At 40.9% G+C, this 22,524-nt stretch overlaps 1 pseudogene; it reads right to left on the reverse strand.

Annotated features, from left to right (window-relative positions):
- Window positions 1-14,251: 14,251 nt before the first annotated feature.
- LOC136378326 (26S proteasome regulatory subunit 6A pseudogene) lies at window positions 14,252-15,548 on the reverse strand (annotated as a pseudogene).
- Between the last annotated feature and the right edge of the window lie 6,976 nt (window positions 15,549-22,524).

The raw sequence follows: 22,524 nt of genomic DNA on the forward strand, positions 1-22,524 counted from the left end.
GGCAGATAAAATATATTATGCTTACTTTGTTAAAGATGGCTCTGCCCACATGGAAGCCTGTCTCCCAGGTAATGATATTAGTTGCCCTTTCTGCTTGGGATGGGCGTGATTATGTTAATATGTGTTGGGGGAGGGCTTTCACGCCAAAAGGTTTTAAAAGGAAGAGAGATCACGTTGTTCCAGGAGAAGAGTGATTACGTTCTTGGAGGAGCCCAAGCTGTAGAAGAGCAGAGAAAGGCCATGTGGAGGAGGCCAGGAGAAGCAGCCAAGATGGTGGAGTGCTGAAGGAGAAGCCAGTTTGTGCAGAGTTTGTGTAGAGAGAAGGATATGGGGAACAGAGGTAAATAAGGCTAGTGAGCTAGAAACCTTTGATTCTAGGAAACAGGTAAGTCAGTAGCTTTGTGAGCACTGAATGAGTGGGTTTTGGAACCCAGTATGTGTTTTTACTTGCCTGCTGTGTGCAAGCTAGGATTAAAGGTAATGGCCCACCAGTTCCTGGCTCCATTGTTTCATACTGTCTGTCCGAATCTAATGCGAACCTACATGGGCCAGGCGGCTGTGATGGTGGCTGCGGCTACTGGCTTTACAGCAAACTTTTTAAAAATCACAGCATATAATGATAAGTCTTCAACGTGATTAGAGGATAACTTGCTTTGTCTATATTCTAGCAAACTACATTTTAATACTAAAAAAGAAATAATAGAAAGGTAAGAAAAGAGGATACTTGATGATAATATTTTCACTTCCATTTTATTTTGCACCCAAGGAAATAAATATCATTAGTATTATTTAGTTCCAAGAGCTCTCTCCATCAACTTATACTATTCTTTACGTTAGAGATGTTTGTTCAAGATAACATTTCCTTCACAATAACCATAAGATTATAAACTCACACATTTTTTTCCAAAGTTAGAAGCAAGGAGGCAGTCAGACTCCCGCATGTGCCTGACCAGGATCCACCCAGCATGCCCACAAAGGGGTGATGCTCTGCCCATCTGGGGTGTTGCTCCATTGTAACTAGAGCCATTCTAGTGCCTGAGGTGGAGGCCATGGAGCTGTCCTCAGTGCCTGGGCCAACTTTGCTCCAATAGAGCCTTGGCTGCGGGAAGGAAAGAGAGAGAGGAAGGAGAGGGAGAGGGTGCAGAAGCAGATGGGCTCTTTTTCTGTGCACCCTGACTGGGAATTGAACTTGGGCTTCCACACGCCAGGCCGATGCTCTACCGTTGAGCCAACCGGCTAGGGCCTAAGCTCACACACTTTTTTAATGCTTTAAAAAAAAGTTCCAAACAGTTCAGACTATTCAGTTTCTTCCCTGTAGGTCTGGAAGGGGGTGATTAGATTCATTTACTCTTCTCCTTTTACGGAAGATACTCCAAAAGTGCTGCTGTTCTTTCAAAAAATACTTTTATTGTAGAAAACTTTAAACACATATAAAAGGAAAGAATAGCCTGACCTGTGGTGGCACAGTGGATAAAGCGTTGACCTGGAAATGCTGAGGTTGCTGATTTGAAACCCTGGGCTTGCCTGGTCAGGGCACATATGGGAGTTGATGCTTCCAGCTCCTCCCGCCCTTCTCTCTCTCTGTCTCTCCTCTCTCTCTCTCTCTCTCTGTCTCTCCCTCTCCTCTCTAAAAAAATGAATAAATAAATAAAACTTTTAAAAAATCACCTGTTTCGAATTTAAAAAAAATAAAAATAAATAAAGGGAAAGAATAGTATAATAAGTGTTCATAACTTTGTCAGTCACAAATATAAAAATTATCACCATATGGACAACCTTGTCTCAGTTTTAATTTCATTCACTTCCATTTTTACCTGATGAGTCATTTTGAATGAAATCTTAGATATTATTTTACCTATAAATTGTTCAGTGTGTATCTATAAAAGGTGAGGTACATTGTGTTTCTTAATTTTTTTCAAATCAATAGGTTCCTTTTGTCTCTCTTCTTTTCTTTCTTCCTTGCCCTCCATTTTTCCCTCCCAACCTGCTTCTCCTTTCCTCCCTTCCTCTCCCTTCTTCTTCCCTCTTCTTCCTCTTTTTTTTAAAAAATTTATTTGTTGAAGCAATTGAGTCATTTGCTCTGCAGAATTTTCCATAGCCTGAATTTTGCCAATTGCATTCCAGCTGTGTCATTTAATAGGTTCCTCTGTCTTCTTTGTTTGTTTTTCCAAAAATTATAAGTTAGGTTTAGAATCTTAATAATTCAGGTTTGATTTTGGTCCTCCCCCATCCCCATCTAGACTACTTGATAGGTAGAGTTGCAGTTTTCCTTCGATGACAAACAATATCAGGTTATCTCTTTTTGTGGTGTTAACAGCTATTCATATCAATGCTTACATTCATTCATTTATTAGGGGTCACAAAATGGTGATATTTGAATTCCATCATTTATTATTTGGAATATTTAATAAAGAGAAATGTTCTATCTTTGGTAACCTAGTAGAACTGCTTGTAATGGAAAGTCTACAAAAATGCTTGATTCTTTCCTTATTTGTTTTCAAATAATGCATTGATTTCTTTGATATAGTCAAAACAGTGTTATAAAGTCATTTAGAATAGTCCCTCTCTAATGTGTAAAAAACGTGGACTTTCACACGCGTATACTTGTGTAATTTTAAATTAGTATAATTTACCTACATTTTAATTTTGTAGTAACAACAACAACAAAAAACAGGCACCTCAAATTTTTCTTTGGTCTTGGCCTGTGGCTCAGAGGATAGAGTGTTGACCTTGTATATGGACATTCTGGGTTCAATTCCTGGTCAGGGCACACAGGAGAAGAAACCATCTGCTTATCTCTCCCTCCCTCTTCCCCTTCTCTTCTTCTTTACCTCCCGTAGCCAGTGGCTCGATTGGTTCAAGCCTAGCCCAGGGTGTTGAGGATAGCTCAGTTGGTCCCAGTGTGTCAGCCTTAGGAGCTAAAAATAGCTCAGTACTGAAGTATTGGCCCCATATAGGGGTTGCTGGGTGGTTCGCAGCTGGAGCACATGCAGGAGTCTGTCTCACCATCTCCCCTCCTCTCACTTAAAATTATTATTATTATTATTTTTAATAATTTTATTTTTAATGGGGTGACATCAATAAATCAGGATACATATATTCAAAGATAACAAGTCCAGGTTATCTTGTCGTTCACTTATGTTGCATACCCATCACCCAAAGTCAGATTGTCCTCTGTCACCTTCTATCTAGTTTTCTTTGTGCACCTCCCACTCCCCACTTAAAATTATTTAAAAATATATATTTTTATTCAATAATTCTATTTCTAGGAATTTATTTTAAAGATATAATGAAGATTGGTACAAATTTTCACATTAAAGAATGTTCATTAATTGCTTGACCAGATGGTGGCGCAGTGGATAGAGTGTCGGACTGGGACGTGGAGGACCCAGGTTTAAAACCCCGAGGTCGCCAGCTTGAGTGCGGGCTCATCTGGTATGAGCAATGCTTACCAACTTGAGCCTAAGGTCACTGGCTTGAACAAGGGGTCACTTGGTCTGCTGTAGCCTCCCAGTCAGGGCACATGTGAGAAAGCAGTCAATGAATAACTAAGGTGCTGCAGCAAAGAATTAATGCTTCTCATCTCTCTCCCTTTTTGTCTGTCTGTCCTTATCTGTCCCTCGCTCTGTCTCTCTCTGTCTCTGTTACAAAAGGAAAAAGAAAAAAACCCAGAATGTTCATTAATGTTATTTATAACAAGAATGAGATATATTCTAAAAACTGAGCAACAGAATGATTACAAAATATATGAAAAGTATAGTATTATGCAGCTATTAAAAATTATATTACCATGAAGAGTTTTTTTATTGATTTTAGAGAGATAGGAAGAGGGAGAAAGAGAGAGAGAAACATTGACTTATTATTCCATTTATTTATGCATTTATTTTAAGTGACTTGACTGGAGATCGAACTGGCAACATTGGTGTATCAGGAAAACACTTTAACCAATTGAATTAACCAGCGAAAGCTTTACCATGAAGACTTTTAATAACAAGAGGAAATGCTTATAATATTGTATATTAAAAAAACTGATCCCCAAACTTTATACATAGCTAAAAAAAAACGTATTTCTCTAACATCACAACACTTCTTAATCTCCAAATATGTTGGATTCTTCCCATAATGATCAATTTCTAGTGTCCTAAAATTCAATTCTGATACTGTATATCTGGAGTTAACATCAGATCCCACAAATTAAGAGCTCAGAACCACAAGACTGTCTCTTCTTTTGATTCCAGTTGCAAATCCAAGCCTACCAGATTTCTGACCAGGGGTTTCTGATCAGCGGTTGTCACAGTTCCTCCTCGGATAATATGCTAGAACAGCTCACAGAACTCAGAAAAGGAGTTTACTCACTATTGCTGATTTCTTATGAAGGCTACCACTCAGAGTGAAATTGAAGAGATGCATGGAGCAAGGTATTGGGCATGGTGGGTGATACAGTACTTCAATGCCTTCTCTGTGCATGCTACCCTCCCAACACCTAATGCATTCACCAACAGGAAGGTTTCTAAATGCTGTGTTTCAAGTTTTTATGGTGGTTCCTTCACTTAGGAATAATTGATTAAATCACCAGCTGTTGTGAGTAACTCAATTTCTAGTTTCTCCCCTTCCCCAGAGGTTGAAGGTGAAGATAAAAGTTCAACCTTCCAGCCCTGGCCTGATAACTTGGTTGGATAGATCATCATCCTGAAGCACAGAGGTTTCTGATGTGATTCCTGGTTAGGGCACATACAGGAAGAGACCAATATTCCTGTCTCTTTCTTCCTCTTCCTCATTTTAAAGTCAATAAAATAAACATTAAAAAATACATAAAAAAAAGTTTAGCCTTCTAATTTTATGCCTTGGTCTTTCTAGTGACTAACTCCCAGTCGTCTGATTAGCACACAAAAAGGCATTCGTTTTTTTGTTTGTTTGTTTGTTTGTTTTTAAACGAGCAAGAATGAGAAAGAGGAACAGGGACAAACAGAAGAGAGAGAAAGGAGAAGCACCAATTCTTTGTTGTAGTACCTTAGTTGCTCATTGATTGCTTTCTCATATGTGCCTTGACCATGGGTCTCCAGCACAGCAAATGACCCTTTGCTCAAGCCAGCAACTTTGGGCTCAAGCCAGCAACCATAGTGTCATGTCTGTGATCCTATGCTCAAGCCAGCGATGCTGCTCTCAAGCTGGTGACCCTGCGCTCAAGCCAGAGACCTTGGAGTTTTGAACTTAAGTCCTCAGCATCCCAGACTGATGCTCTATCCATGGCGCCACTGCCTGATTAGGCAAAAAAAAAGGCACTCTTAATCATTCTAGAGAATCCAAAGGTCTTAGAAGCTCTTCTGTCAAAAATTTTAGTCACAGACTGAATACTAGAATAAGCAATGCTCCTGGCATCCCTATCACATAGAAAATTCCAAGGGTTTTAGGAGCTCTGTGTCAGAAACTACAGGCAGAAATCAAATATACATTTTTTTTATGACATACAATTGCATTATCCCAGAAGAAAAATGACTAAAAAGTAATAAAGCAAAATATTATTACTGTGGTGATTTTATTTTTCTCTTTATGCTGTCATTTAATTTTTAGTTATATGATAATATGCCCTTTATAATTTTATAATAAAAATATTTTAATGACATGAGTGAATTATAGTTCATTCAAAACAAGAAGATAATTTGGGTAAAGTATTACCTACCATTGAGTTGACAATTTTTATTAAACCTATTAAAAAATCTTAAAAACATACTTGGCTAGCCTAACCAGGAGGTAACACAGTGGATAGAGTGTGACACAGTGGATAGAGAGTCAGCATGGGACTCTAAGGACCTAGGTTCGAAGCCTCGAGGTTGCTGGCTTGAGCACAGTCTCAGACATGACCCCATGTCACTGGCTTGAGCCCAAAGGTTGCTGGCTTGAAGCCCACAGTTTCTGGCCTTAACTCAAGGTCTCTACCTTGAGTAAGGGGTTTGGCTGGAGCCACCTGGCCAGGGCACATATGAGAAAGCAATCGATGAACAACTAAAGTGCTGAAACTATGAGTTGATGCTTCTCATCTTTCTCCCTTCATGTCTATTTGTTCCTGTCTTTCCATCTCTATTACTAAAAAAACAAACAAACAAACACAAAAACACCAACAACCACATTTGGATACATAAAATAAAAAATTTTATTAGGTAAAATAATCATTAAGAGAATTAAAAGGTGGGCCCTGGCCGGTTGGCTCAGTGGTAGAGCGTCGGCCTGGCGTGTAGGAGTCCCAGGTTCAATTCCCGGCCAGGGCACACAGGAGAAGCGCCCATCTGCTTCTCCACCCTCCCCCCTCTCCTTTTTCTCTGTCTCTCTCTTCCCCTCCCACAGCCAAGGCCCCATTGGAGCAAAGATGGCCCGGGTGCTGAGGATGGCTCTGTAGCCTCTCTCTTAGGCGCTAGAATGGCTCTGGATGCAACAGAGCAACGCCCCAGAGGGGCAGAGCATTACCCCCTGGTGGGCATGCCAGGTGGATCCCGGTTGGGTGCATGCAGGAGTCTGTCTGACTGCTTCCCCGTTTCCAGCTCCAGAAAAATGCAAAATAAATAAATAAATAAAAATAAAAATAAATAAAAGGTAAGTAGCAAATTTATTTTTAAATTAGTTCATACATTATTCATAAAGGTATAATATTATTAATTCATTGAAAAAAAAGCAGTTTTCCAGTCTATTTGAAGAGCATGTCTATAATAGTGGATATTTTGTTTAATCAACCACTTAATCTAGAAGCAGCATGAATGTTTTTGATGACTTTCATACATTTATCTATTAAGTTGCCCTCTTGATGCATTCAAATATAAATACTATGTTCAGACTTTAAGCATCCCTTCCAATGATACTCTTCTTCACTCTCCACCCCCATCTGCTTGATCACAGAAATGATAAGAAATTCAACCACATACCCATGTTAAAAACTTTCTAACTTACTCATTAGAGTTTTTTTATGTACTGTAACGCAGAAGGTCAAAACCCAGAAAATCGATCTGTTGTTGTTGCAGGATCCTAAAGAAACTACAAGGAGGAGCAGAAGGAGCAGACATAGCCTTTATTACTTATATACAGGGGTGGCACTGATGGTGGCAGGTCGGTGAAAGCTCCGTACCCCATTGAGGGGGAACTGCAGTTTTTTTTTTTAAAGACTTTATTTATTCATTTTAGAGAGGAGAGAGAGAGAGAGAGAGAGAAGGGAGGAGCAGGAAGCTTCAACTCCCATATGTGCCTTGACCAGGCAAGCCCAGGGTTTCGAACTGGCGACCTCAGCATTCCAGGTTGATGCTTTATCCACTGTGCCACCACAGGTCAGGCGAACTGCAGTTTTTATAGCTAAGTTCTAAGCAATTACTCACTCAAGCAATACTCTTGTCTATGGACAAGCGAGCAAGCAAGCAGGCAAGTGGGGGGTTGAAGGGGAAGCGTATGAGCCATTCTGTGTGGTTTCTCCTTAATAATATCTGATGACTCAGTTTCTTTGTTCTTAGTAAAACCTCAGCTTCAGTTTTATCACCCTCTCTTCCATAGCTTGTAGCCAGGATTATTGACCATGGTGCCAGAGACTGGGGAGGGCTAAGAGCCATGTCCAGCATCAACCCTACACATACAAACAAGAAATCAACAAGATGCATTAAAACTTCTTTTTATTTGTAGTACTGTATTATTTCTATCATAGCTAAAAAAAAGTCACCATTATGATCTATAGAAAAGGTATGGCTAGTCTGTTTCAATTTCAGACAATGTTGGAAAATGATCATTTTTGAATGCATGATTATTCTGGAAAAAAAAAGACACAACAAACAGAAATGGTCTTGAGTGTTATAGCCATGAATCAATCATTTACAATAGTTTCAGCCTGACCTGTGGTGGCGGAGTGGATAAAGTGTTGACCTGGAATGCTGAGGTTACAGATTTGGAACCCTGGGCTTGCCTGATTAAGGAACATCAGAGAAGCAACTACTATGAGTTGATGCTTCGCACTCCTTCCCCCTTTCTCTCTCTCCTCTCTCTAAAGTCAATCAATTAAAAACAAACAAACAAACACCTTTAAAAAATGCCTTGGCCTACTAACTTGGTTGGTTAGAGCTGTGTCTGAATTACAGAGATTACTGGTTCAATACCCAGTCAGGGCACATACAGGAACAGACCTATGTTCCTACAGATATATGTTCCTCTCTCTCTCTATCCCACTTCTCTCTCTAAAATAAATAAATTAAAAAAAAATATATTTTAATTACAATAGTTTTCTCCCCCTTCCTCCAAGGTGTCCGGAAATGTGGTATCACACATTCTCGTTAGCAACAGAAGCCCTGATTCAGGCATAAAAGACATTCCAGGAGGTGGTTTCTTACTTAAATATTTCCCAACTAATTCTGATAAGCTTTCCTTCCAAAGGACAAAGGTCCCCTGTACATAAGTGCTTCTTCTTTATTATGATATTTTTATTAATTGAATATACAGGGATGACACATTTATAAAATCAGGCAGGTTTTAAGTGTACAACTCAAAAAACATCATCTGCACACTGCATCGGACACCTATCGCCCCAAAGTCTCTTTCCATCCCTATCGCCCCCCTTTGCCCACCTCCACCTATTCCCCTCTCTCCCCCTCCTTCTGGCTGTTGCCACATATTTTCTGTGTCTATGTGTTATGCATATATATCTTTTGACTAGCCCTTCCACCTTCTTTCATCCAGTCACCCTCCACCCCACACTGTTCTGACAGCTGTCAGTCTGTCTGTTCATGTCTCTGTTTCTATTTTGTTTGTCAGTTTATTTTGTTCATTAGATTTCCCATATAAGTGATGTGACGTGGAGTTGGGAAATCAGCTGTGTTAGGCTTACTCAGTTGTGCTTTGCCTGATTAGTGTGTGAGCACATGGCAGTGCACATGTGTATAGTCTATGTAAGGCTTGTCCTCAGTGCAAATGGAGGATTGCAGATTGCCTGCCCACCACACTGTGAAGGGTAGTTTTTTTGCTATTTTCTTTGCCTGCTGCCATGAGAAGTGGTTTCCCCCTGCCTGTTTGCTTGTCTGTCATTGCAAAAATCTATTAAATGGGAATGACCCAATACTTTCCTGCTCTGCAGTTTCTCTATCATCTTCCCGAATCCAGTGTGAATGTGCCTGGCCTTGGCCACTGGCATTACTAATGGTATTTGTCTTTCTCTGACAGATTTATTTCACTTAGCATAAAAATCTACAAATGCACCCACGCTGTCACAAAGGGTAAGGTTTTCTTTTTTTTTATGGCCATGTAGTATTCCATTGTGTAAATGTACTACAGCTTTATTTATTTATTATTATTATTTTTATTAAGTGAGAGGCAGGGAGGCAGACAGACAGACTCCTGCATGTGCCCCGACTGGGATCCACCTGGCAAGCCCCCTACTGAGCGATGCTCTGCCTATCTGGGGCCACTGCTCCGTTTCTCAGCAGCTGAGCTATTTGAGCACCTGAGATGGAGGCCATGGAGCCATCTTGCTTGAACCATTTGAGCCATGGCTGCAGGAGAGGAAGAGAGAGATATAGAAAGAGAAGGAGGAGGGGTCTAGAAGCAGATGGTCATTTCTCTTGTGTGCCCTGACCTGGAATTGAACCCAGGACTTCCACATACCGGTCCAATGCTCTACTACTGAGGCAACCGGCCAAGGCTCTATCACAGCTTTTTTATCCACTCATCTACTGATGGGCACTTGGGCTGTTTCCAGATCTTGGCTATTATAAATAATGCTGCAATAAACATAGGGGTGCAGATATACTTTCAAATTAGTGTTTCAGTATTCTTAGGATATATTCCCAGAAATGAGATAACTGGATCAAAAGGTACTTCCATTCTTAATTTTTTAAGAAAACTCCATACTGTTTTTTTTACAATGGCTGCATTCCCACTAACAGTGCATGAGGGTTCCCTTTTCTCCATATCCTCGCCAGCACTTTCTTGTTGATTTGGTGGTGATAACTGTTTTGGCAGGTGTGAGAGACATTAGTGATTCTCAAACTTGAACAGGAACAACCTGAAGCTGTTGTTATAATGCAGATTCTGATTCAGTAGGTTTGTGGTGGGGCCTGAGATTCTGCATTTCTAAAGAGCTGTCAATGGATGCCAGTGCTGATGACCCAAGCATTATTTTTGGGTCAAGGCAATATAAAGATCTCCAAGCTCCTAATCACCAATAGATGCTGCACATATGTGGACCCAAATACAAGTTTGATACATTTGTCTTCATATTGTCTATGATTCTGTTCTGGGTTTAGGAAATTTTCTTTAATCAAACGGGACAAAGAATTATGTATCTATTAACCACAATTATTAAACAGTTTGCCTGTGTTTCCTGCAAATCTATTTCCCTTAAGTAAAAAATCAGGACTGATGAGAAGGAAGAGAATGAGAACTAGTCTTGCATGCTGGTCAGCAGTGGAAGCAATATTCCTGTGCACACCCAGTGGTAATGCTAACCTAAAACTAGAAGACCAAAGTGAGAGGAGAGAAGCACTTATTTGAGATAACAAAAGAAAAGTTATTTGGGAAGCATTGATTCAGGCAGAAATGCAAGTGGTGTTCTGATTAGGAATATGAAGGCAAGAGGTTTTTATGAGGAAGGGAAGCGGGGAAAGTACATGAATAGAAGGAAGGAATTTCTGTTGGTGTTAAGTCAAGGAAGGACTTTCTATAGGTGCAGATAAGCTAATTTGCTAAAGAATGTCTTTTTTTTTTCTTTTTTCTGAAGAATGTCTTTTATTTTCAGCCTGGTAATTAAAATGTCTGCTTTCCTGTTAGCTTTGCAAATAGTTTGGAATAAAATGTTGACTCAGTCCAAAGGTTATTTTGTCCAGTTTAAACATTCCAAAGGTTTGAAGAGTAAGATGTGTCAGGCAGTTCCTCTGGGATGATTCAGTTTTGAAGTGGCCCTGTTTATATTATTTTTCACAATAAAATAGGAGCGGTCCTTAAAGGATCCCTCTAACTCCCCGTGAGATCCCATCCTTTTGTGTGGCCTAATTTCTAAAAAATCTGATGCTTTGTGGTGCTACTGCATCTCTGCTCTATTTCAGATTGTCCTTCGTCCTCTTTCTTTCTTTTTTTTTTATTTACTTTTTTTTTTTTTTGTATTTTTCTGAAGCTGGAAACGGGGAGAGACAGTCAGACAGATTCCCGCATGTGCCCTACTGGGATCCACCCAGCATGCCCACCAGGGGCGAAGCTCTGCCCACCAGGGGGCGATGCTCTGCCCCTCCGGGCCTCGCTCTGCCGCAACCAGAGCCACTCTAGCGCCTGGGGCAGAGGCCAAGGAGCCATCCCCAGCGCCCGGGCCATCTTTGCTCCAATGGAGCTTGGCTGCGGGAGGGGAAGAGAGAGACAGAGAGGAAGGAGGGGAGGGGGATGGAGAAGCAAATGGGCGCTTCTCCTATGTGCCCTGGCCGGGAATCGAACCCGGGTCCCCCGCACGCCAGGCCGACGCTCTACCGCTGAGCCAACCGGCCAGGGCCTTGTCCTCTTTCTTAACGTCCCTTCAAAACATGCTGTCATGGGTCAATTCACAAATTTTTGAACACTTATTTTGTGCAAGGTGGTCTAACTAGTGAAAAGAAATGAGCGATCATTGCTCTTTTCCTGTTCATTTATTTAGAAAAAAATTAAAAGACATGCAAAAATAAATACTGAAGGTATTCCATAACAGCTCTGTATTTCATTTCCTCAAAGCACCCGAGGCAGTACCTCGAAGCTCAGTACTAAGGGAGACCTTAGAGACTGCCAAGTGAAATTTTTATGCAGTATAAGAACCGCTTCCACATTGTGGGTATCCGTTTGCCCAATCTCTAAGTTGTTCCAGGCACAAGAGCTCACTGAGTCCCAGAGTAGTCTATGCCAACATTGTTCAGCTCTAATTGTTAGAAAGCTCTTATTTACTCTTGGCTTGTTCCTTCTATTGATTTTCAGAACCACAGTCTTGCAGAAGAAGAAAAGTTATGGTCTACTGAAGATGAATGGGGAAACTTTTCAGAGGAGGAGGCATTTGAGCAAAATCTTAAATGCTACTGGGATTTAGGCAAGTAGAGAGAAGTGGGGGGAGTTAGCATTCTCATCCTCTTAGATTTACACTTACTAATTGTTCTTCTAGATCCTCTAATTCATGCTCCAGTGTTAAGGTGCCTCTATTTTAAATACTGAAGAGCTATCAGCAATGTCAGATGCCATGATATCATTCCATGGAGCAGTGATTTTTAACCTTTCTTGAGCCGCGGCACATTTTTTACATGTACAAAATCCTGGGGCACACCATCTACCAAAATGACACAAAATGACACTCTAACACAGTACATATTATACATGTAGTTAATAATATAGTTTCTAAATGTATTTATACTCACACCTGACCATGTCTCATGGCACACTGGTTGAAAAACACTGCCATGGAGGACATCTGAAAAAATGAGTAGAGACTTTTCAGATTTCCTTCACTTACAAGGCAGATGATTATTCACTCACTACAGCTGAGCCTGATATAATCTAAATCTGAAAGGCTGGATTTATCCAGAGTGCAAAGGAAGTAGGCAGTTACACAGCTGTTGTTTGGAGATTAGGACAGGTGTTGAAGTGAAAATTACAATGGCTGACGATATGCAATAGGGACCCATGGGAGCACAGATCTCAGTAAGCCATGTTGGGTTCACTGTGTTGAGAAACCACAGTAGAAGCTGGTCAACCTTCTGTTACCCATTTGGGTAGAACAGCTCCTATTTAGAACCATGAATTTAATTTTAATTTTTAATTTTAATTTTAATTTTACACATGGCAGAAGTCTTCTGAGTTTCTCCTTTTTTGGAAAGCAAAGTCACCAGAGATTAAACTAAGAATATACATAAAAGGATACATATGTGTCAGGAAATGAAACTAAATGTGAATGTGTTGACAGCTTCCAACTGAATTCTTCTTAGGAAAAAAATGGTCTCTGTGTTGGAAAAATATAATAACAAGGTGTGGAGTAAAGTGGGAGTGGGGTCTTCTAAAACCTGGAGGTGCTAGGATGTCAGGAGGACGTCAGAGGGAAATTTGTGCTTGATAAGCTGGAGGAGATGGAGAATGAGAGAAATAAAAGAGAAGCTTAGATGGTGAATCCTGAAGATTTGTTGAAAGCTGTGTTCTAGGATGTGACTCTTCTTTGTAACTACTCTAAATTTTCAAAAGACACAACAAAAAACTTACAAAATGCATGATGTGAGTGGACTTTTATGGAAACTGATGAAGAGATTGTGTTTTGCATCAGGAGTATAATGAAGTTTTAAGATACAGAGCAATAAAACACGAGTTTATGGTGGCCTGAGAAGCATGAGAAAGTAAGCCAGAAGAATTTTCTGAAATGATGAGTAGGCTCCCGACTGGAATGGGGTTTATGATCAAGTTTAATCAGATCATGTGGGGGCAAGGAGTCTCAGTTGGCATTTAGGCTACACATATAGAATCACTTGTTCCAAGGAAATTTTCCACCTGAAGCTCATATATTTTTAAATTAAATTTATTGGGGTGATATTGTTTAATAGGATCATATAGGTTTAAGAGTACATTTTTATGATATGTGTTCTGTACATTGCATTGTGTGCCCACCACCCAAAGTCAAATTATCTTTCATCGCTATATGTTTGAACCCCTTTACGACCTCCACCCTTTCCTTCTGGAAACCACCACACTGTAATCTGCATCTATCAGTTTCAGTTATGAGTGAAATTATATGGTTTTTGGCTTTTTCTGACTGGCTTATTTTGCTTAGCATAATATTCTCAAGGTCCATCCATGTTGTCACAAATGGCACTATTTCATCTTTTCTTATGGCTGAGTAGTATTCCGTTGTATATATATGGCTGAGTGGCATTCCAATGGCTATCCTCTTTATCCAATCCTCTCGAAGGACACTTTGGTTGTCTCCATGTCTTGGCCATCATGAGCAGTGCCACAATGAACACCAGGATGCACAAAGATATGAAGCTCTTATTTTTAATTTCTACTTTTCTCGTTTAAAATGTCTACTTTGAAAGGTCAGATTGTCTTCGAGAATAGGGAGTACCTCTTAAATGCTTGTACAATAGAGTTGCCTCTTTACAAAATCTGTTTTCTAAGTCCTATTTTTATAAATGTTTAAGGTTAATTACCTGCCCTTGTCTATTCTTTTTTATTTTATTTTATTTTTTTGACAGGGAGCTGAAACCATCTTTTATTACGAATTTTAACTACAAAAGACCAGAGTGGTGTGGCAGCGACCCCTAGGCATAGTACTGCAAGTTGACTTTCTTCTTGGCCTGCACCTCCAGGATGCCCTCCATGTAGTCCTCATGGGTGAGCTCCATGGCACCCCTGCGTAGTGCGATCATGCCTGCCTCCACACACACGGCCTTGCACTGGGCCCCATTGAAGTCATCCGTACAGCGGGCCAGCTCCTCATAGTTCACATCAGGGCTAACGTTCATCTTTTGGGAATGGATCTGCATGATACTGGCCCTGGCCTTCTCGTTGGGCATCGGGAACTCAATCTTTCAGTCCAGGCGGCCTGAGCGGAGCAGGGCAGGGTCCAGGATGTCCACCCTGTTGGTGGCCGCGATTACCTTGACCTGGGTGTTGGGCTGGAACCCGTCCAGCTGGTTCAGAAGCTCCAGCATTGTCCTCTGCACCTCCCGGTCCCCGGCCTTCTCACTGTCAAAGCGCTTGGTGCCGATGGCATCCAGCTCATCAATGAAGATGATGGATGGAGCTTTCTCCTTGGCCAGGGCAAAGGCGTCCCGGACCAACTTGGCGCCATCCCCGATGAACATCTGCACCAGCTGGGGGCCAGCCAGCTTCAGGAAGGTGGACTTGGTCTGTGCAGCACAAGCTGGGGCCAGCAGGGTCTTCCCCATACCTGGGGGCCGTACATCAGCACTCCCTTTGGAGGCTGGATCCCCAAGTTCTCAAACTTTTCCTTGTGGTTCATTGGCAGGACAATGGCTTCCACCAGCTCCTGAATCTGCTTGTCCAAGCCCCCGATGTCACTGTATTGCTCTGTGGGCCTTTCATCCACTTTCATGGCCTTCACCTGTGAGTCGTACTCTGTGGGTAGAGTCTCCAGGATCAGATAGGAGTCTTGGTTCACACCCACCAAGTCTCCGGGCTTCAGTTTTTCAGCATCTACCAACACAATCCCAGGAAGGAAGTATGTCTGTCGTGTAGAAGTTTTGATCACTGCACACTTGCCCTTCCTCTGGGAGTCCAGGTCAATATTGGCACCATCCTCCTCTTGGTCATTGGGATCAACATCCAGAAGCTCGATGACGTTGGAGACAAGGTACGACAGCGTCTTGTTCACTTTCATTTTCTCACTGTTCTCTTTGATCTTGTCCTTCATGGCTTGAAGTTCGTGGGTAACTCGTAACACTTTGCTCTTCATAATCTTGATTTCACTGTCCAGCAGCCACGTGCGCTGGATAATCTCTTCTGTGGACATCTTGAGCACCTCCTCCCCGATTCCATCTTGCTCAGCCTCATCCCACACGGTCGCCATCTTCTCTTGCCGAGTCACTCCCCTTGTCTATTCTTAACAGCTTTTTAAACAAATTGAAATTCATTTTTAAATGCTTCGCGACATAGAACACATAAAATCCAGTCATATTACTCAACTTCTAGTTTGTTTACATCTTGTGATGGAAGAACAATAATCAAAAGGTATAATTTAGGGAAAAAATATTAGGACTTCACCAGAATGCAATATTGTTTAAGAAAAGTTAAAAGTCAGCCAAAGGCTGCTGTTTCAGGATAAAATAATTTGTCATTTTTTTTCTTGAGAGATGCTTTTCTATTAAGTTCTCTCAGAACCTAAAGAATTAAAGAACAATGTTGTTATGTAATGGGATATGACTATAAAAAGCCTAGACTGTATTCATTTTTCTAGGACTGGCCTATTGTCCCCCAGCAAGACAAAATTTAAAAATGATGACTACGGCCCTGGCCGGTTGGCTCAGCGGTAGAGCGTTGGCCTAGCGTGCGGAGGACCCGGGTTCGATTCCCAGCCAGGGCACACAGGAGAAGTGCCCATTTGCTTCTCCACCCCTCCCCCTCTCCTTCCTCTCTGTCTCTCTCTTCCCCTCCCGCAGCCAAGGCTCCATTGGAGCAAAGATGGCCTCTGCCTCAGGCGCTAGAGTGGCTCTGGTCGCAACATGGCGACGCCCAGGATGGGCAGAGCATCGCCCCCTGGTGGGCAGAGTGTCGCCCCTGGTGGGCATGCCGGGTGGATCCCGGTCGGGCGCATGCTGGAGTCTGTCTGACTGTCTCTCCCTGTTTCCAGCTTCAGAAAAATGCAAAAAAAAAAAAAAAAAAAAAAAAAAATGATGACTACAAAGCTGCCATTGTGCCTTGGACATAAACATTTCCAAAGTATTTCAAATTTTAAACTGCAAACTGCTGTGTTGCCTGAGGTGTGTTCTCATGATTTCCCCCTCCTGTTTCCAGTGCTCTGTCAGATTACTGCACTGTCTGCTGAGATTAAGCAAAGTGATAATTACACCCAACCCATAAACACTTTTCAGTTCAAGTATTGCCTCTTTTTTTCTTTACAAATAATGTTCAATGAAGGGTCTAATGTAAGTTTTCTTACTGAGTTATCAATTTAAGTCCAACACATCTAAATTAGAAATTCAAGTCATTTAATGTTTATCAATCATCTTGAATGAGTAAGATGGGCAAAAAGAAAAACTAAATATGAAATAGTATCAGATTTTAGGATCTTATAATTAAGAAAGGTAAAGTAAATGTTTGTTTAGCAGTCAAAACAAGTGAACAGCTGTGTCCTGATTGGTATGTACTTGACGCATCTTTTTAAGAATATTTGAAATATTTTTCTGAAGGTTCTATGCATAATAAAACAAAAAAAGACCTGTGGTGGTGCAGTGGATAAAGCATCAACCTGAAAACGCTGAGGTTGCCGGTTCAAAAAACCCTGGGCTTGCCTGGTCAAGGCACATATGGGAGTTGATGCTTTCTGCTCCTCCCCCCTTCTCTCTCTCTCTCTCTCTCTCTCCCCCTCCCCTCTCTATAATGAATAAATAAAATCTAAAAAACAAAAAACAAAAAAAGAAACTCTACTAATTATCTAAACCAGCTTGTTAGATGAATGCAGCACATTAATATGCTACTTTACTGAATGACAATCATTATAGCTGGAAAAATCTGATAAAATAATATGTATGGCTACTGATACAATTAACCGTTTTACCATTTTAAACCATCAATCTCATTTCAAATACTTAAGTGTTTACTACATTCAAGGCATCATGCCATGGACCATAAAGAATAAAAAGAGGCTTTAAACACATTGTCTGTTCTCAAGGGACATTTAATCTGATTGGAGAGGTTACTTCATATAGCATAATATGAGAATTACAGAATTCCAAAGGAAAAAGAACTAGCTTGCAACTAGAGTTGTCAGGAATGGCCCAGGGAGAAGATTAAAGGGTAATGGAATTTTGTTTGGGCTAAGGGGTTGGACATTTCAGATGAAAGAATGGCAAGAATTCAGGGGCAAAGGTCAAAGGGGCACAGAGCAATTTTAGGATAAAGTAATGCTTTAGGTATGTTAGAATAAGGAGCTCCTTCCAGTTGTAGGAAATAAGGCCAGAATGATATGTTGAGGTCATATTATGAAAGCTTTGCATATAGACTATGGAGTTTGTACTTTATCCTGTAAGCACAAAAATTTCATGAAAATCTTTTGAGCAAGCAAGTGGCGTTATTAAGGCATCAGTTTAATAAGATAATTTTTGGAGTGATGCACAACCGTCTTCGAGGAAGAAGAGCCTCAGAGCAGAATGCTCAGGTAAGGTACCATGGGTTAGTCTAGGTGTGAGTTGCTAAAGGCAAGAATCAGCTGGGTGTTAGGAATGCAGGACAGACTAAATCTGTATGTGCTTTTTTAAAATAGAGCATTAACATATTGCTATAAATAAATAATGTAATAAAAATTCCAAAGCTAGATTTACTGATAATCTTCATTGTTGATGAGCAAATGTTTGTGGAGTGACTAATAAAGTGTACTGTGAGGACTGCTACATGAATTCTTCATCGGCATGATGTTATTACAAGTATAATTCAGTTATACTTATGTTCCTTGACTAATTTTCCAGTTAAGACATTCTGTTGAGTTTAGTTCTAGGAAAACTTGGTGTACTTTTGAGGCACCAGTGTGTTTTCTTTCTTCTCATAACTAAGAGCTAAGAAGTGCAGGAAGTCTTCCTTCAATACATGTAGGTTCTCAACCAGGCTTTCAGTCTAACCACTGCAGCTGTGTTGACTTTAGACTACAATCTCTGTTTTCTCCTTTGTTAACTCTCTTCCCCTCTTTTTTTAAAAATTTTTATTCATTTTAGAAAGGAGAGAGAGAGAGAGAGAGAGAGAGAGAGAGAGAGAAGGGGGGAGAAGCAGGAAGCATCAACTCCCATACGTGCCTTGATCGGGCGGGCCCAGGGTTTTGAACCGGCAACCTCAGCATTCCAGGTCGACGCTTTATCCACTGTGCCACCACAGGTCAGGCCAACTCTCTTCCTCTCTTACTTTTCAATGATCTTACTGTCTTGGTTCCTCCTTTTCTTTTAGTAAGCAGCACCAAATGATTTTTCAAAAAGACAAAGGGTAAGTACATTAATATGTGCCAATAGCTCTCCCTCCTATCTCCTGCCTGTTTCTCTCCTGAGCTCCAGCATGGTGTTTCTACATCTTGCTTGTATTTTGTCTAGCCTCTAAACCAGTGGTAGTCAACCTGGTCCCTACCACCCACTAGTGGGTGTTCCAGCTTTCATGGTGGGTGGTAGCAGAGCAACCAAAGTATAAATAAAAAGATAGATTTAACTATAGTAAGTTGTTTTATAGAGATTTATTCTGTCAAACAGCAAAAATCCGACATAAAGTACTTGGTAAGTAATTATTATTATATGCTTTAACTTGCTGTAACTCTGCTTTATAAATTTTATAAAGTGAAGTTACTTCCCTACTTTATAAATCATCATTACTGTGGAACTGGTGGGCAGTTAGAAAATTTTACTAACAGAGATACAAAAGTGAGCGGTAGGTATAAAAAGGTTGATTAACCCTGCTAAATGAATGACCCAGCCAACATCTTTCTTGTATCCAACCTCCTACCTTATTCAAATGTGATCTTTGAACCAACAGCAGCACTGTCACCTGGGAAGTTTTCAGAAATGAGATTTCTCGAGCCTCACCCTAGCATACTGCACCAGAAGCTCTGGAGGTGGGGCCTGGCAATTTGTGCCTGAACAAACCCCCCAGGTGATTTAGACATGTGGAAATTTGAAAACTACTGCTTTAGAGAATGACTGGACTCTCTGTCTCTTCTAGTCAAGTACTCTCTAGCTCATGGTGTCTCTCATCCCTCTGATGTTTGTTTGTTTTCCGGACAAATATTTTATATACTTTTTAGAATAATTAGAATTTCTTTCTTTCTTTTCTTTTTTTTTTTTTTTGGTGAGAAGAAGGGAGATAGTGAAGCAGACTCCCACATGTGCCCCAACCAGGAGACACTCAGCAACTCTATCTGGGACCAATGCTCAAGTACTGAGCTATTTTTAGTGCCTGAGGCTGATGTGGCCCAATGGAGCTATCCTCAGTGCCTGGGGCCATGTTGGAACCAGTCAAGCCACTGGCTGTGGGAGGGAATGGAGGGAGGGGAGAAGAACATGGTCACTTTTTCTGTGTGCCCTAACCAGGAATTGAACCTGGGACATCCATACACCAGGTGGGTGCTCTATCCACTGACCCACCAGTCATGGTCAATTATAAATTTTTAAAGAAACTACCTGATTGGCGTGTTTAATTATTACCTTACCACAACTGGTAAAGTATTTATGAGAACCCTACGTCATGGTCTCTGGCTGGTCTATGCTCGAGCCACTCTTGGCATATCAGACAACTCCTACTCCTAACAGGGACTGTCTCTACTGAAAAACTGACTAGCACTACTTTCCTGAGAATAGTGCAACAGACAAACCAGAAGGCCTGCTCCTGTCCAATAAATTACTCTTTAATTGAATAGCTGTGTGCCACGACGACTCCAGCAGAGAAGTAATTAGGATATTCTTAGTTGGATAATGTGGAATTCAGAGCCTTTTAAGAAAGACAAAAGGCAACAGTTATTGCTTGACACCACTGGAAACAGGCAGAAGGCAAAGCAATCGACCTGTTCTGATATTTGAAGACGGTTGCAGTTAGGGTTGAGATTACAGATCCTATTAAATGACATGGACAGGGATCCAATCTATGTTATACAGATGCCATTCATTCACTCTATACCCTTAATGAAAATGTATTGTTAAATGTTTTCATTAGTCTGTAATGATACATTACCTCCCCCTTTTTGAAAATTAAAAATCACTTTATAAGTTCAAATGTAGAGATAACTTCAAAAATTGGTTTCAAAATTGCAAGGTGCTTTGTCAAAGTCAAGAATTAGAAGGGAGGAAATGAGTTTCAGTGGAAATCTTATTTAATTGAGGCAGAAAATTGGTTGGGGGAGGTTCTTGAAGTTCTGAATGGTGGCAAACTAAAGAAACAGACAAGTATTCCTGCAAAAGCAATGTGAGTTTCTAAGATTTATTCTATCATAATTTAAAAGATGTTGGTCAGCCATGCAGCTAATAACTGTGTCCAAGGCAGTCTTGTTCTACAGTTATTTTGGGGGTAAAAACCCTAAAACAAAAAACCCAAACAACAAGAAAACAGAACAAATATTTAGTAAGCCTCAATGTAGTACTCAGTTCCTACCAGGAGCTTTTGGCTTCCTTAACCAGTCCAGGCTGATGCATCAGGAGCAATACCGTAAGTACCAGATAATAGGCGGTCAAGTGCTAAATTACATATGTTATCCTTGAAGTGCTTCTCTCTGTACATTCTTAGAAATCTCATCTCTCATGATTTTATCTAATTACTATGTAGGCCAGTGTTTCTCAGTCTGGACTAATGTAGGGATAGGCTGCTGAAAAAAATTTCTTACATTTCCCTCACTATGAAGTGAAAGAATTTTTATTATTACCAAAACATGTATCAGTCTAAAACTAGGCCCAAACCACTTAACTATCTGATTCTTGAACAACTATAGAAACAAATATGCAAATTAAATACAGAAAATCTACATAGCCAATATAATTTAAATTAATTTAGTGTCATGGCTGATGTGTTATTGAAACACAGTCGCTGCTTGAAGCCTGAGCGTGGTTCTGCCTGCCACGGGCAGCTCCCTTTGCTCTCAGTAGGCCTTCCTTACTATGCAAGACACACAATGACTCTGCTCTCACCACTTCTTCAATTCAGTCTATTGTGAAACTACGCTTTATATACTTTCTGTGGGATTATTATTATTATTTTTTGCCTGTGATTTGTACAAACCCATTATGTGTATACTAACTGCTTGTGATAGTGTCTCAGGATTTGGCAAAAATTAATATAATACTATGGATTGTCAACTGGATTGAAACACAAATGAAAAGGTGAGAAATAAAATCTTGGGCAATACTTAAAAAAAAAACTGAGGTCAGCTGTGGTGGACCCAGCTGTGCCTCCCAGGTCCTGTACAGGGAAACCTGCACCCCCCACCCCCCGCCCCGCTTCCACCAGACAGCCTCCAGCTCTCACTTCCTTCCGGTTGCTCACCTGCAGAGAGCTGCCTGGCCCAAGGGTATGTCCTTCCACTGGAGCCCACCTTCAGGGGCTGATGCGGCAGTGGTGCTAAAGCCCAGCTAGTTCTCCTGTACAAGGACAACTCTGATGGCCGGTGCGCTCCAGACTCCCTGCAAACTTGCCTGAGGCTTCATTGGCCTACACTGCAGTGCCACTTTGTCCTCCCAACCTTGCTTTCCTCCTCTCTCCCACTGGCTATGACCCCTAAGAAAGAGCCTGCATGCCAAACCCCATCTTAGTATCAGCTTCTGGAGAATCCAGTCAACAAAAGCACCCAGGAGTTTCTCTGAGCATGACCCCAAACGAGGGAGAATGCCTCTTCTGAAACCCTGATTGTTCTTGGAAGCTTCTTGTCCGAAAGTTTGGCTTCCAGTTTTATATTCCAGCAACCACTTCGCATTCAACAGTTCAAAGCTGATGCAAAAGTTCTGTTGTGCTCATACATCAGAAAAATTTGTAGGTTTTTTCCCCTCCTGCTTTATAATTTGTTTAATGGCACTACTGTCATATTCTCACAAGATCAAAAGTTGAGAGGTAATTTTGATTCCTCACACATCATGCTTGGGACATCCAATCTATTATTCTTAATAACCTGGCAAGGACTTTCACTCATCTCTCCAGGGATTCACTGCCCCCCACACAAGGGAGGCTGCTGAAATTATAATGGAGAGCTTCACTTTGTTTTTGCAATATTTACTCTCTCAAACAGCTTTCCTTCCTTTCGATTCCATAGTCTTTAAAAGACACAGTGTTTTGTTTTTCTCATAAAAGACACATATACAAACTTCTAACCCACAATCATCCACTTCCATG

Source organism: Saccopteryx leptura, chromosome 7, assembly GCF_036850995.1.
Source record: "Saccopteryx leptura isolate mSacLep1 chromosome 7, mSacLep1_pri_phased_curated, whole genome shotgun sequence".
Classification (NCBI taxonomy): Eukaryota; Metazoa; Chordata; class Mammalia; order Chiroptera; family Emballonuridae; genus Saccopteryx; species Saccopteryx leptura.